This window comes from Gobius niger (genome assembly GCF_951799975.1).
Source record: "Gobius niger genome assembly, chromosome: 9".
Classification (NCBI taxonomy): Eukaryota; Metazoa; Chordata; class Actinopteri; order Gobiiformes; family Gobiidae; genus Gobius; species Gobius niger.
This window is the reverse complement of record NC_136860.1, coordinates 22,555,775-22,568,664: the sequence shown is the minus strand read 5'-3', so window position 1 is coordinate 22,568,664 and position 12,890 is coordinate 22,555,775.

Here is a 12,890-nt window from a genome sequence, read left to right as displayed (position 1 = left end):
CCCACAACTGGACTCCAATAATGGGTAACTTTCAAAGTCAAATGTGTAAATGTTTTATAAATGACGAATGAAGTACTTACAAATGCCTAATAGTGTAGTTAGTTTAAAGTGTTGGGAGATGTTAAAGGTGCATTATGAAATTTTTATGTGAAAAAAACAAAAGTTCATATATTTAACCTTGTAGTGACCCAGCGGCTGTATGAGTGGCCAGCATGGCGCCTTTACTTTCCATCACAGTGGTCTCTAGGACGCACAAAATTGTTCAATCAATTGTTCGGAAGGTTTTCTCTGCTGACGGACCCTCACACAGGAAAAACTAAAAGTGATCCTCGAGCATTGTAGAGACCACTGTGATGGAAAGTAAAGGCGCCATGCTGACCACTCATACAGCCGCTGGGTCACTACAAGGTCAAACATGCACAGATATAAGCTGTATTTTTGCCATTAACCCCTGAACGCCTATTGGTACTAATTAGTACCATACCTCTTCTTGCAAGACTGTGGCTAAAATAACGCATGTTTTCCCTTGATGCCGTTTGCGCACATCCATGTCGTACATAGGAACGTTTTGCAAGCAATAGTTTCTCGTAGGACTGGTCAGAGAAGGAACCACAACCGGGTCATGGTAGCTACTTAGCGGAAATAGCATTTCTGCTAATCGAAGCAGAAACTTTGATGAAATCTTCAAATGTAAGTTGAGTTGTGCTAAAATAAAATTATGTAGCTGCTCCTCATATCCATCTTAAGATTAATGATTGAAATGTAGTTCGTGTGATGGATTTTTTTCTTTGTTATTTGAAGATTTCAATACGTCGTGAATTAGCGACATCAGGCCATAAAGGAAAACTGTAATAGCTCCATCTGGACCGCATTTTAGTAGTATTTAGATATGCTAGTGCTAAAACGTTATTTAGAACATGCCATTCTAGTGAATTTTTATCACCATTGTAACAATACATACAAGGATATTAAAAAAAAAGTTATCCCTTTTTTTACACAGAACAAAATGAAACCGTTCGTGCTGTATGCAAAGCGTCTACAAGGTGGACCTATTGGACCACGTCCGAAAAATTATGTGCAATTATAATATAATTTGCAAATAAGTAATGGTAAATAGAGATATGTTATGTACAATGTATAATAAAACCTCAGGAAAGGGAGTAAAATATGATAATTAATATAAAAATTGTAGATATTTTGTAGATAAATTGTCTCCCTCCCTGTTTCCCTCCCTCCCAAAAGTATTTTGTGAAAAGCGTTTGCTCTGTTCACTGTTCTAATATCCTAACCTGAATACACAAGTGTTCAGTGTTGCCATAGACATGTGCTAGCCTGGCACTAGACTAGCACTAGCCTAGCACCACTAAACTCTTCAAATATAAGGACTGCATGAATTTAAAAAAAAAAAATCTCCAGAAATCAACAACACTCTGGATAACTAGGAAATGAGGCCCTATGTCAAAAATACTCAAATATCCCTTTAATATTAAAACCATGCCCAAATTCACATTGAGAATCTTTAGCACCTCATTAGACCAATACCTGCCCTCCATGTATGGGTGCTCAATTAATTGCAACTGAATCAAATTACAATTTAACATAATAAGAAAATCGCATTAATAGTTAATGCAATTTTCTCACTATGTCTATTAGGTTTTATATTGTCCTTTGAAAAAATAAAAATAAAAATCTGTTTCCTCGAGGATTTATCATGTATAAAAGCTGCAATCACTGTAGTTTAAACCCGTACAAACCTATTTTGATACATCTGTGATAAAGCAGTTCACGTTTAAGTCTTCGCTCAAATGTTAATGTTCCCAGACCTGTTTAAAACTCGCAATACTTTTCAGAAAATCGTGCAGCCCTACCTTCATTTCGGTCTCCCAGTATGTCTTTTACAGTGCTGTGACTTCACGAGAATGCAACTTTATTTCTCCATCGTAAAAGCACTACTATTGTATGAATAGCAATGGAGTTTGCTCATTTTAAATATTAGTACATTTTGAAATATTGACCTGATTTCAAGAGGTCGCATCACATTTTAATGCCGCTGAAATAACTCAAATTCAGCTGTCACATTATTTGTATATAACCGTGTAAAGGCCTGCCACAACCAGCTCATTATCTGCCGTAACAATTAAAGGGTACCCAATGCAAAACGCAAAATTAAATAACATGCTAACTGAACCAGGACTTGCACGTGTTGTGTGGGCCCGAGTGGATGTGGATGGAGAAGAGGCGCGTAAGTCGTGACTGCCCAGGCATCTGTAGGAGGATCTGACTACTAGCTCCCTTATATAACCGAGGGGAGCAGATTGAGCAGTGATTATAAGGCCAGAGGGCACCCCTCTCAACACCTCTGCAATGTAATGTGTGCATCGTTTAACGCCAGAGTGCCAGGGCGGACGCACGAAAAACGCGGCGGAGGATGTGGGCTCCTGATTGCGTGGTATGTCCGAGTCATTCAATTATCCGTACAACTGTTATTGCTGAATATTAATCAACAGATGATACTGTATGGGCTCGCTCCGTTTTGGCCTCATGAATACTGCGAGGCGCCAAGATGTGGACGCAAGCAACAATATATCCTCCCACTATTATTTCGAGTGAAAGATACAGTTCTTGTAATGTATTCACTGGCTGTTTGTTGTCTTAACAAGAAGGTTGCCACTATAGAAATGCAGTGCTACATTTACATAATGTTTAGGTGCCCTTGGGCCTGGCACTTAACCCTGCAGTGCCTCCGGTGTATGCTTAAATGTCGGAGTGTGGATGAATGTGAAAGTCTAGAAATCACAATATGAAACATAGCAGACACCATCCATGCAATAATATAAGCAAAAAGCAATGTAAAAGAGTGGAGATGAAAGCGGTAAGGCCTTTCTCTGTGGAGTTTGCTTGTCTTTCCCGTGTCTGCAGGTTTCAGCTGGGTGTACTACTAAAAACATATACCATAGGATAGTTTTCCAACCAAATAAAACATAAACAGGAATTCTTTTGAGGCGTTCGGTCATGTATTCCAAAGAACTAATCTGACACTTTCAATCAAAGACACCCACAATTAATGAAACTTCAAGATCAAATATTACAGGTTGTTTTTTTAAGTACTGGAGTTGATAATCTCACCTCCCCGCCATGTTTCACACTGGTTTTCACAGCGAGCGGGTGTCCAGATGGAGCGCGTACCGGGCACAGAGGGCCTTCTGGCTGTTCTCTACGTCCTGCTTCACCCCGTCCACTTCCTCTTCCTCTGCGTCTACACAGCCATGTATCACTGTCGAAATGTGAGAGGATCGGCCTTACAATGCGTCTGGAAATGTAACTGACACGGCAGATGAGAGAGGTATGACCAGGAAAAATGAAGAAAAACAAAATAAATGCAAATGCGGACGATAATCGGCGCGCAGATAATGTCACAGCATGGACACAGAAGCCAAATGCGTTATGATGTGTGATTGGATCAGTACTCAAAATGGCGCCCGGGAAAAGAGACTGAAACCCATCCACAGAAAATCCTAAAACAGAGACCTCATTCTTCATCATTAATCATTACGAAATAATGATTGGTCATTTTATTAGATTAGATATACAAGGAGAAAACGGAGGAGAGAGAAACATTTTACTGCAGAATCACTATAGCGATATCATGTTTTGTTGTAGTATTAGCATCGTTCTTGCAATATTGTGTTCTGTGATACATGTATTTGTCCCATACTCAATATTTTCCGATATACAGCACATGGAAATTTCAGTTTAAGTGTCACAGAAGGCACAATTCATTATTATTCATCATCTGCAATAGGGAAACACAAAGGTTCATATAATGGCCAACATAGTCAATAATAAACAATATAACAAAAGTAAAATAATACAATGTCATGTTAATAATAAATCAAAATTGACTCCCAGATACTCGACCTGTTACTTCCTAGCCTCAGTAATCTTCGCCACATAATGTGTATTTTTATTTTGATGCCATCGTAACTGTTCTGTACTATGACCCTCGCACTTGACTCTACATAGAGGTCACAATAGGTCTACCACATTCAGCGTGTATTATTGGTTTCTTCACACAGATATCTATTCAAATGTTTTATATTTAAACTGTAGATATTTCTCACGTCAAACTGCTGATTTCAATTTGCGCTGACTCTGAAAGCCTTTTGAAAAGCCGTGTCTCTATTGCCAATGCTGCCTTTTGATTCGCCGTTCTCTTCACAGGAACTGACCTTGAGGAGGAAGTCATTTTGTAGCTCACATCCTGACTCTTTTTCTCTCCCTCTAAACAAAATAATTCAGATCTTTACATGAACACACAAGGGAATGTATTGACAGGCGTCATATGAATCGAACCTGCGGCGATGTGTCCAAGGCTATACCTCAGCGATGAGGAGGGAAGAAAGCGCCGCGCCGCTTTCATTAAAGGCCCTTTCGATTACAGTGAGCGGCAGTGATTGTGTGTTGGAGGAGCGGGTAAATCCGAGTGTATTCAGGGGGGTCGCGGGGGTCAAATTCCTCAGGAAGAGAATGTGGAGACCAAGGCAGAAACATGGGAACTCAAGACCCAGCCCCGAGCACTCTGCACCATCGCTAACTGTTGCTTAGGAACCAAACTGCTCGCTCCTCACACTTTTTTTTTTCCCTTTTTATTTTTAACGGTAACGGAAACCAACAATTTTCTTTATGATTTGCTGTTGAAACACTGCGAAGCTCTTGAAGTTTAAAAGTAAACCGCGTAACAATTGCAATCTGATTGCATTATAGCAGCTGCTGATGTCCAAGGATTGATTTAGTGGGCAGTAAATACAAACTAATCAGCTGGACGGGGAGAAAAAATTATGTACTACTTTAAGTTTTGTTGTTGTTCTATTCATGCGTTTCAATCACACGGATTTCCTCTGTTGAGAACACATTCTGAGGACATTTAACCACGAACCAAATTGCAGATTTTGTTGAGAGCCATAGGTATTATCACATCTAATTCTGACACACGTTGAGATGAGTGTTCAATATTTCTTCCAAGGTGTAGACGTAGATGTAAAAAGTATTTTTTTTTTGGTTCTCATGGTAACTCTGACAATGTAAAAGTGAAAATAATGAAACAAAAAAAATGAAATAGGCAAGTGCTAGTGTGAAAATACAAGGTCTTTTACATGGACGGATCTGCATTAGTGACACAATGTCAAGATTGAATAATTTGCGATTCTTCCCATGTGGATATTTCTCGCATTGTTACCAAGGAGCTAAAGCGTTTCTGGCAATAAAAGCAAAATCTCTTCAGGCAGGATTGTTAACATGACCCCAGCTCCGGCGTTCACTCTGCCTGAGCGTCCTTGAAGAAGACAATACCACATTTGTCTATTGTGCGGAGACACGGCAAAGAAATTATCGCAACGTCTATCACCGAACGCTCAGTAAGGCGGGATTGAAAAGCATCGGAAATAAACATGATCCAATATCAAGACCTCTCACTCTAATGGGCACGGGAAATTGTTTGCTTTTGCTTTGTGTTCAGACAAATAAGTGATGTCCAAGCTTTTTTTTCTTGCATCATGTAGGACAGTTAGAGGCTGAGCAATTAAAGTTTTCACTACTAAATTAAAGCCCACAAATTTGATTTTAATAAAGAATTAAACTGTCTGAGTACAGAGTCATAATACAAAAAGTAATATAAAGATACACTTCGATATCCGAGTATGGTTTTAAATAATAGCTATAGCCATTTATACCAGCTGACGCAAGCTCATTCCGAACCCACACGGCACGCATAAGATATAATCATGCTTTTTACAACATGAATACAGAACTATATTCAGTGCTTATCAGTCACTTTTGCCTCAATCTAAAAGAGACAGCGATATATCTGTGCATTTCTGTTTGAAGTAAATTTCGAGGGCGGAGAGTGAAGAGGAGGAACAGAGCAGCAGCGCGGCGAGAGGTACCGGGATGTAGGTGTGAAAGCATCTGGGAAAAGCGAGCGGCGCTGACACACCAAAGTGGACGCTGGTTTCCTGAGAGAAGGTTCTGTGAGCTCTTTGCCTCCCTCCTCCGTATACGTGTGTTTAACAAACCGAGCGGGCCGCTTCGGGACAGCGCAGGCGGGACGGAGCGGGCTGCCGGTCTCTGTTGACTCATACGGCACACACACAGGTGAGATACAGGGTTAAGTACCAGTACATGGGGCGGAGGAGAGGCAAACCCTAGGAAGTGGGATGGAGAAATGTATGGATGTACGACCATAGAGTCATGGTATTGGCTGAATGTGTCTGTACATTGGTTGTCCTTTGCAAAATTATATATTCTGGCCACTCTGACAATATTGTTTCAAACTACTGATACATAAATAAACAACACGTCTGCTTTTATGCTCATGCTAGTCCCCAATAATGCTGTTTCTGCAAAGAAGAAATGGACTAAACGCAAGCAAATCCCATGTTAGGCTACCTGTAGGTAATGCAAAGCTGAGTAGAGACACATGCAAGTTCAGCTCCAGTTCAGCTTTACCCAAATCTAAAAGGTTGCAGCCTATAGGCCAGAGTAACGCCTCATTTGAAAGACCTACAAATCATCAAAACAGATCTTTTCCATTGCTTTTTTGTTGTTTTCCGTTGCTCTTGTGTTGCATGTTTGTCGCTTTTCTGTTTTGTTTAGTTTATTGAAAGGACAGTGTGCAGTTACATTAAAAAGACGGCTGCACCAATTTCCATCTGCATAATTAAAGTGACACTACAAAATTTTAATGACATTAACAAAAGGCAATTTACAACTACAAGTGCAATATACAGATACAAAGTGCAAGTTACAAGGTGCAATATTGGCAAGTCTTAAAGTGCAGTCAAGTCAATACGACACATAAACTTAAGTTGATGGTAGCCATCAGACGGTACCCGCGAGGGTATCATCTGGCCCGTCTGGTAGTTTTAGTGTGAGCAGGACTGGTGGTATCGAAGCCAGTCTTTGCCCGTGAGAAGCTGTGAAAATCTGCATTGTTCTTTAGATTGTCTGGGAGCCCATCCCATTCTTTGAAAGGCTGATTGAGAGAAGGCAGACTTTCTTTTAGGAACATTGCAGTCACCCCTGGATACAGACCTTGAAGCTCTGTTAGTTGAGAGCGCAGCTGTACATATGTTTTTAAAGGGGGTGGGGCAGCATCATTAAGGATTTTACGTACTAAGCGGATATCGGAGTACCTGGTCAAGTTGTCGAAGCTTTGTATACTGTATTTTTCAAGTATATTGCAGCAGTGGTGCCTCCGAGGATTTCTATCGAGGATTTTAAAGACCTTGTTATGACTGGCTTTTAATCTCATGTTTTTGTTGTTCTTTTGTTGCATTTTCATCTTTGTTTTCGTCACCATTTTGACTTTTTTTTTTTCAAGAAGCGTTTAGATTTGGGTAAAGCAAAACCAGAGAAAATGTGCTTGGTTCAGGTGGGGGTTAAGAGGCTAATACAATACATGCAATATATTCATGCATGAAATAAATGCTTTATTTTATCGATTGGGTCAAATGTTAAGCGATACAGCTTCAAAGAATGTCCAGTTACTTGAAGATCTTGTGAAGAAAAGAAAAAAAGATGGTTCTGTCTGCTACCAATATGCAGTAATAAGGGTGTTATCAACTCTGCCAATAGATACCCCCTAATTATAAACCAGTTCTTTTTAATGACTCAGGGAAAGTTGAAAACGGCAGTCTCGCCTTTGATGTCACCATATGCACTTTCTAATGCAGACTTCGTAGAAATCATACAGTGAAAAGTTACATAGAAAACAAGTCAGAACACAGCGATAACTGGCAGACGAGATCAGTCAGTCCTGGTCCTCAAAATCTTTCCACATTCAGCATGATGGTGTCATGTATGCCCCACTTCACTTCTGTTCACACACCATTGTAATTTACCTGTTTGCGTTGGAGCCGCGCCAATTTGGGCCTTACATCAAACACTCTATTGCATACATTAGGCTCAGACATACCTTTCTGTAGGAAGATATACAGCTGTCACCAATAAAATAAGCAATGTACTTGTTTTGTTAGGGCTTTGCTGCTCACATACAGAACAAGAAGTAACCGGCACTCCTACAATGGGCCCGGTTTGTCCCTTTCCTGCTCTAACATGCTATTAAATGTCTGCAGGTTCTATTCAGATCATATGAGAACTAGACAGACTTTACTGAGCCGTCATCCATGATGGAAATATATGGTGACAGCACAATAGAACAATAAAATAATCCAACAATAGTAAAAGGCCAACTGAAGATTACATTGACTATATTAACAATTCCTTACTCCTTACAGCACCTTTGAAGATTACCAAAGCACTTTACATTATTCATTCACTTTCTATACTGTGTGGTGGTAATACTGTAAGGCAGGGGTGCCCAAAGTACACGAACTGGCACACATCGCCAGAGATGATACTTTTTACTGCAAGTTTAATTATTTGATGAGATTAAAGCCTTAGAAATACTTTATACAGAGACAGAGCTGGTATTAAGGTTCCAAGCATAAATAAAGGTGAGGGAAATGGAAACCTTTCTTAAAGGAACAGGCCATTGTTTTTCCATACAGAGATATGTTCTTGCCTGAGCTTAGATGAGTTGATACGTACCTACCGGTCATTACACATGCGCTCAGTCACGCAAAAAGATTAAAGATGTTGTTAGCATTTAGCATCTCCTCCTCTCCTCTATGGGGCCAAACAGGGGTGAAGTTAGAAGCCACCAAGCTCTTGCACGTTTCCCCTATTTAAATACAGTTACGTGAGAAAACCGAGTAGTGACAGAAAATTAAACATGACGATTTTCTAAGTGGATAAAAAGGGGTACTATATTGAAAGGTGAAAGGGGCACTTCGATGTCCACAGTAAAGTGAAAATACTGCTGCTCCTAAGGTGTTATTACATATAATAAATAATAATTAAACATAAGCTCCTTTTCCATATACAGGCTTGTGTCGGCCGAATAGTTCTTTCACCCGCTCTGTCGAGCTTTCCATAACAAAGGCCAGGGCCAAACTGGTCTGACCAGGTGTAGGTTTTGGGACCAACCTCTGGCTGTGGCCAAAGCGCCAACCCGTGTCTGATGTGACGTGAACAGACTGCTGGCCTCTGATTGGCAACGAGAGAGTGACAGCCCTCACTATTGACACGCAGGTCATATGGATTTAATATTTAATCATACCGCTGTTCTAAACAGGGATTTTGCCGATATTAGAATTTAGCCGCTGTTTGCGCAGCTTTAGCTGATGTCAGCATTACATTTGCATGTAGCTTACCTTCATAGTTGTATTTAGCGGTTTCTTTTCTGTTTTAATACAGCTTGGCTCCTCTGAATGATTCCATAAGTCCCACGAGAAGCAGCATTTGTCCACATTTGTTCTCATCGTGGCTTTAAACACTTTTATTGACGCTCTGTACAGCGGGTTCCTCGTGGGGGCGTAGCACACAACAAATGTGTGGTGGAAACAGAAGTGTGTGCGGGGTAGAGTCGATACGCGCATGTGCTACAGAGGAGAGGCTAAATGCTAACAACATCGTTGATCTTTTTGCATGACTGAGGGCACACGTAGGGACCAGACAGCTACGCATCAACTCATCTAAGCTCAGGTAAGAACATATCTATGGAAAAACGGTGGCCTGTTCCTTTAAATGCCCCCAGTTGAATGTTTGACTGCCCTGACCACTGATCTGCGGCCCTCCATGCTCGATACTCTTCAATACAGTAAACATCTCAATGAAAGATGTTTGAATACTGCTGTAAGGCGAGGTGGATGCAGTGTCTTGCTCAAGGGCCCATCAGCAGCATCCACCAGTCAGATCGGGATTCTTTTCTCTCTTTTTTTTTTCATGCTTTCCAACCAAAAATATGTAGAGTATGTTGGGAAAACACAAAACCTTTAATAAGATGTTTTTTTCTGATACAACACACCTGGAATGAAGCAGTTCAAATAAAGCTAAGTAGATTATAAGAAATGATTAAAGAGGAGGCAATTTGAACATGTTCAGACCTTGAAAACCCTAAAGCTCTTGATATGTATGTATGTGTGTATGTACTTGTACAGACTCACAAAGTGAGGACATCAACGAGTTGTAGACCAACAGAGTGAGGACTTTTTTGAAAAGTGAGGACATTTTGGGTGGTTCTCACTTCTTTGAGGGTCAAGATGTGGTTTTAGGGTTCGGGTTAGAATTGAGTTAAGATTAGGGTTAGGATTAAGGTTAAGGTTAGGGGCTTAGGGTAAGACATTCTGTCTCTGAGTGTCCTTACTAAGATAGCAGTACAAGATTGTGAGTGTGTGTATATGTTTTTGAAGGGAGGGGAATCATATTTGATTGAGAGCTACAGCGGACGCTGTAGCTCTTTTTCTCTCGAGACATGAACATCATTTAGCTCAAATAAAGTTTTTAGTTTGACCTGTGAGAGCCTAAGGCTTAAGAAAGAACGCAAGACAGCGCAATGTAAACGAGGAAGTGAATGTCAGCCGTGTTTCCATCAGTGCCTCCTCTTGTGACGCCTCCTCACAGGTGGCGGAGGCGAATGGCATATATAGCGCCGCCACTTGGAAAATAATTCGCCAAGAGCCTGCGCCGCCCCGTGCGCCGCCACAAGATCTGGCCCCATATTTGGTGGTGGCAAACCACATACAGTAGGCTATGTAGCCACAGCTGCCCTGCGCCAACAGACTAAACTAGTCACTCAGCTTCTTGGTATTCCCTACCTAGATCTGATGGGATCATCTCTCACAATGACGAGGGAACAGCATTAAGACCTGGCAAAACATTGGCAAAAGTCTTTCTGGCAAAGTAATACAAATAAATAATATGCAAAACAAAAACAGCTTTTACGAGATGGATCTAGTGTATAATTTAAAAAGACGCTACGTTTTCCCTGTTGACTCTTGGAAGCACCGGGGCAAATTGAAATGTTCAGGTCGGTGCACTACATAATCAGTAAATGGCATGGCTCTAATTGCCAATTTATAGCCTACAGCAGGTGTAAGCTATTAACTTGTACAATCACATGGTGAACTCTGCGGAGACAAGAGGAGCGCAGCCGGGCCACTGACATTTGTGCAAATGTGAACTATAAGTAGCTCATCAGACGAACTGCTTTTACTTAGAGCTCTTATATTACGCACTATTCAGGTTTTTGAGAATGATTTAGTCATTTTGAATTTCATAACTTGAAATGTATATATCAGTGGAAAGTGCAAAGAAATATCTCATCTGAGTGTTCAATGGAAAGCATGATTGTTTTTATTTCCTGTCTAAGCTGAGGTTTAACAGGCCTGTCGTGCCAACATTCAAGAGTCATATCATTAAAGCAATTTTCTTATTATGAAAAATAAATGAATGAAATCATTTAGACTAATCAGTGAGGGGGGAAAACGTAATTAATCATCATCATTATCATACCATTTTGATGCTTTATTTGTCATATTGTCCAGCACCAGTAAAAAATACTTAAGCACAAAATGGTTCTTTCACGGGTGTCACAGAGGAGTGTAAAAAGGCTAAACACAGTAGCTGCTATCAGAACTTTTTCATACATGAAACTATTAAACGAAATAACTACTCTTCGCTCGTTCTTTACATGGTTAAACATGGTCAAATGCACATAACAGTAAGTATAATATAACACGGGTGCTTCATTTCTGTATAGAGAGCTTTTCTATCCAGCACACTCTAAAGCACAATGTCAGGTTTAATGGCTCTTGCATTGAGGAGGAAAATAAACAGAAGGCCAGGTGGTTTCAGCACAGAGAGTGTGAATTTATGTCTGACATTGAGGACTATTTCAACTGAAGTAAACATAAAAAAAACTCACAGAACATTTCCAGCAGCAGTAAAATAAATATGGTCAAAGACAAGAAGTTTGCTATGGATCAACAGGCATGCGCTGTATGACGAGGAGACTGTGAATTTGTATTACACAACGAGGAGCCGTGCATTATACAGTTTTAACGCACGACGTGGAGTCAAGAACATTCCTCCAAGGTCCAACAAACTGAAACTGTTTTGACTTATTTTTTGCCTATTTTTCATCTATCCCCTCGGACGCCACTGTTTTTCCTCTAACAACTCCTAGATTAGACTAATTCCAGCCCTGTTTTAGACCAGGTTTACTCCAGATTAAATTACGCTCTAGCTCTGGCTCTTCTACTTATACAATATTTGCAAAAGCATTTTCAATTGTGATGTGCAATATCAAGTGAAGCTTCATAACCATTAAAGTGTGTCACAGTTACAGCTTCAGGCCATAAAAGTGAATTTGTAGACAGCTGAGACGACTCCGAAAGGGAAATTCCGACTATAATGTCACAGCCACACCTGCTCACCTGTTTCAATCCATGCTCAGAACCAAGCAGTTTTTAAACAATGTTGTAGCGCCGTCCCTCATCAAAAACATTAGTATTTAACCCCTTCATCACGTAGGTTTAACATTTTATTGCATAGCAGACAGAGCTTGTAACTGTCCTGCACATCGTCCTTTCATTTTATACAATGTAAAATATCCACGCTTGCAATTATATGTGCTAAAGCCAGAATTACGTTATCTATATTATAATACACACTGCACAAAGATCGACAAGCTGTTGTTTATGTGCCGCCATTGTCTCCTCATTTTTTATTTTCAAGGCTTTTGTGAAACCACTCGACGCTCTTTACCAAACCCAAATGTCACACGGGTTTGTTAAGCATCTCTTGGTCGGTTCCTAAAAAAAGAGGCAGAACATCCCATTGACTTTTCTCTAGTGCTGTTCTCATCAAAGCGGCAAAGGTTCAACCACTGCACCATAATAACGATTCAGTGGGACAAGAACACTCCAGCGCAGGCACACAGCAAACAACCTCTGCATGCTAACGGCAGACCGGGAAAAAGTTACATATTT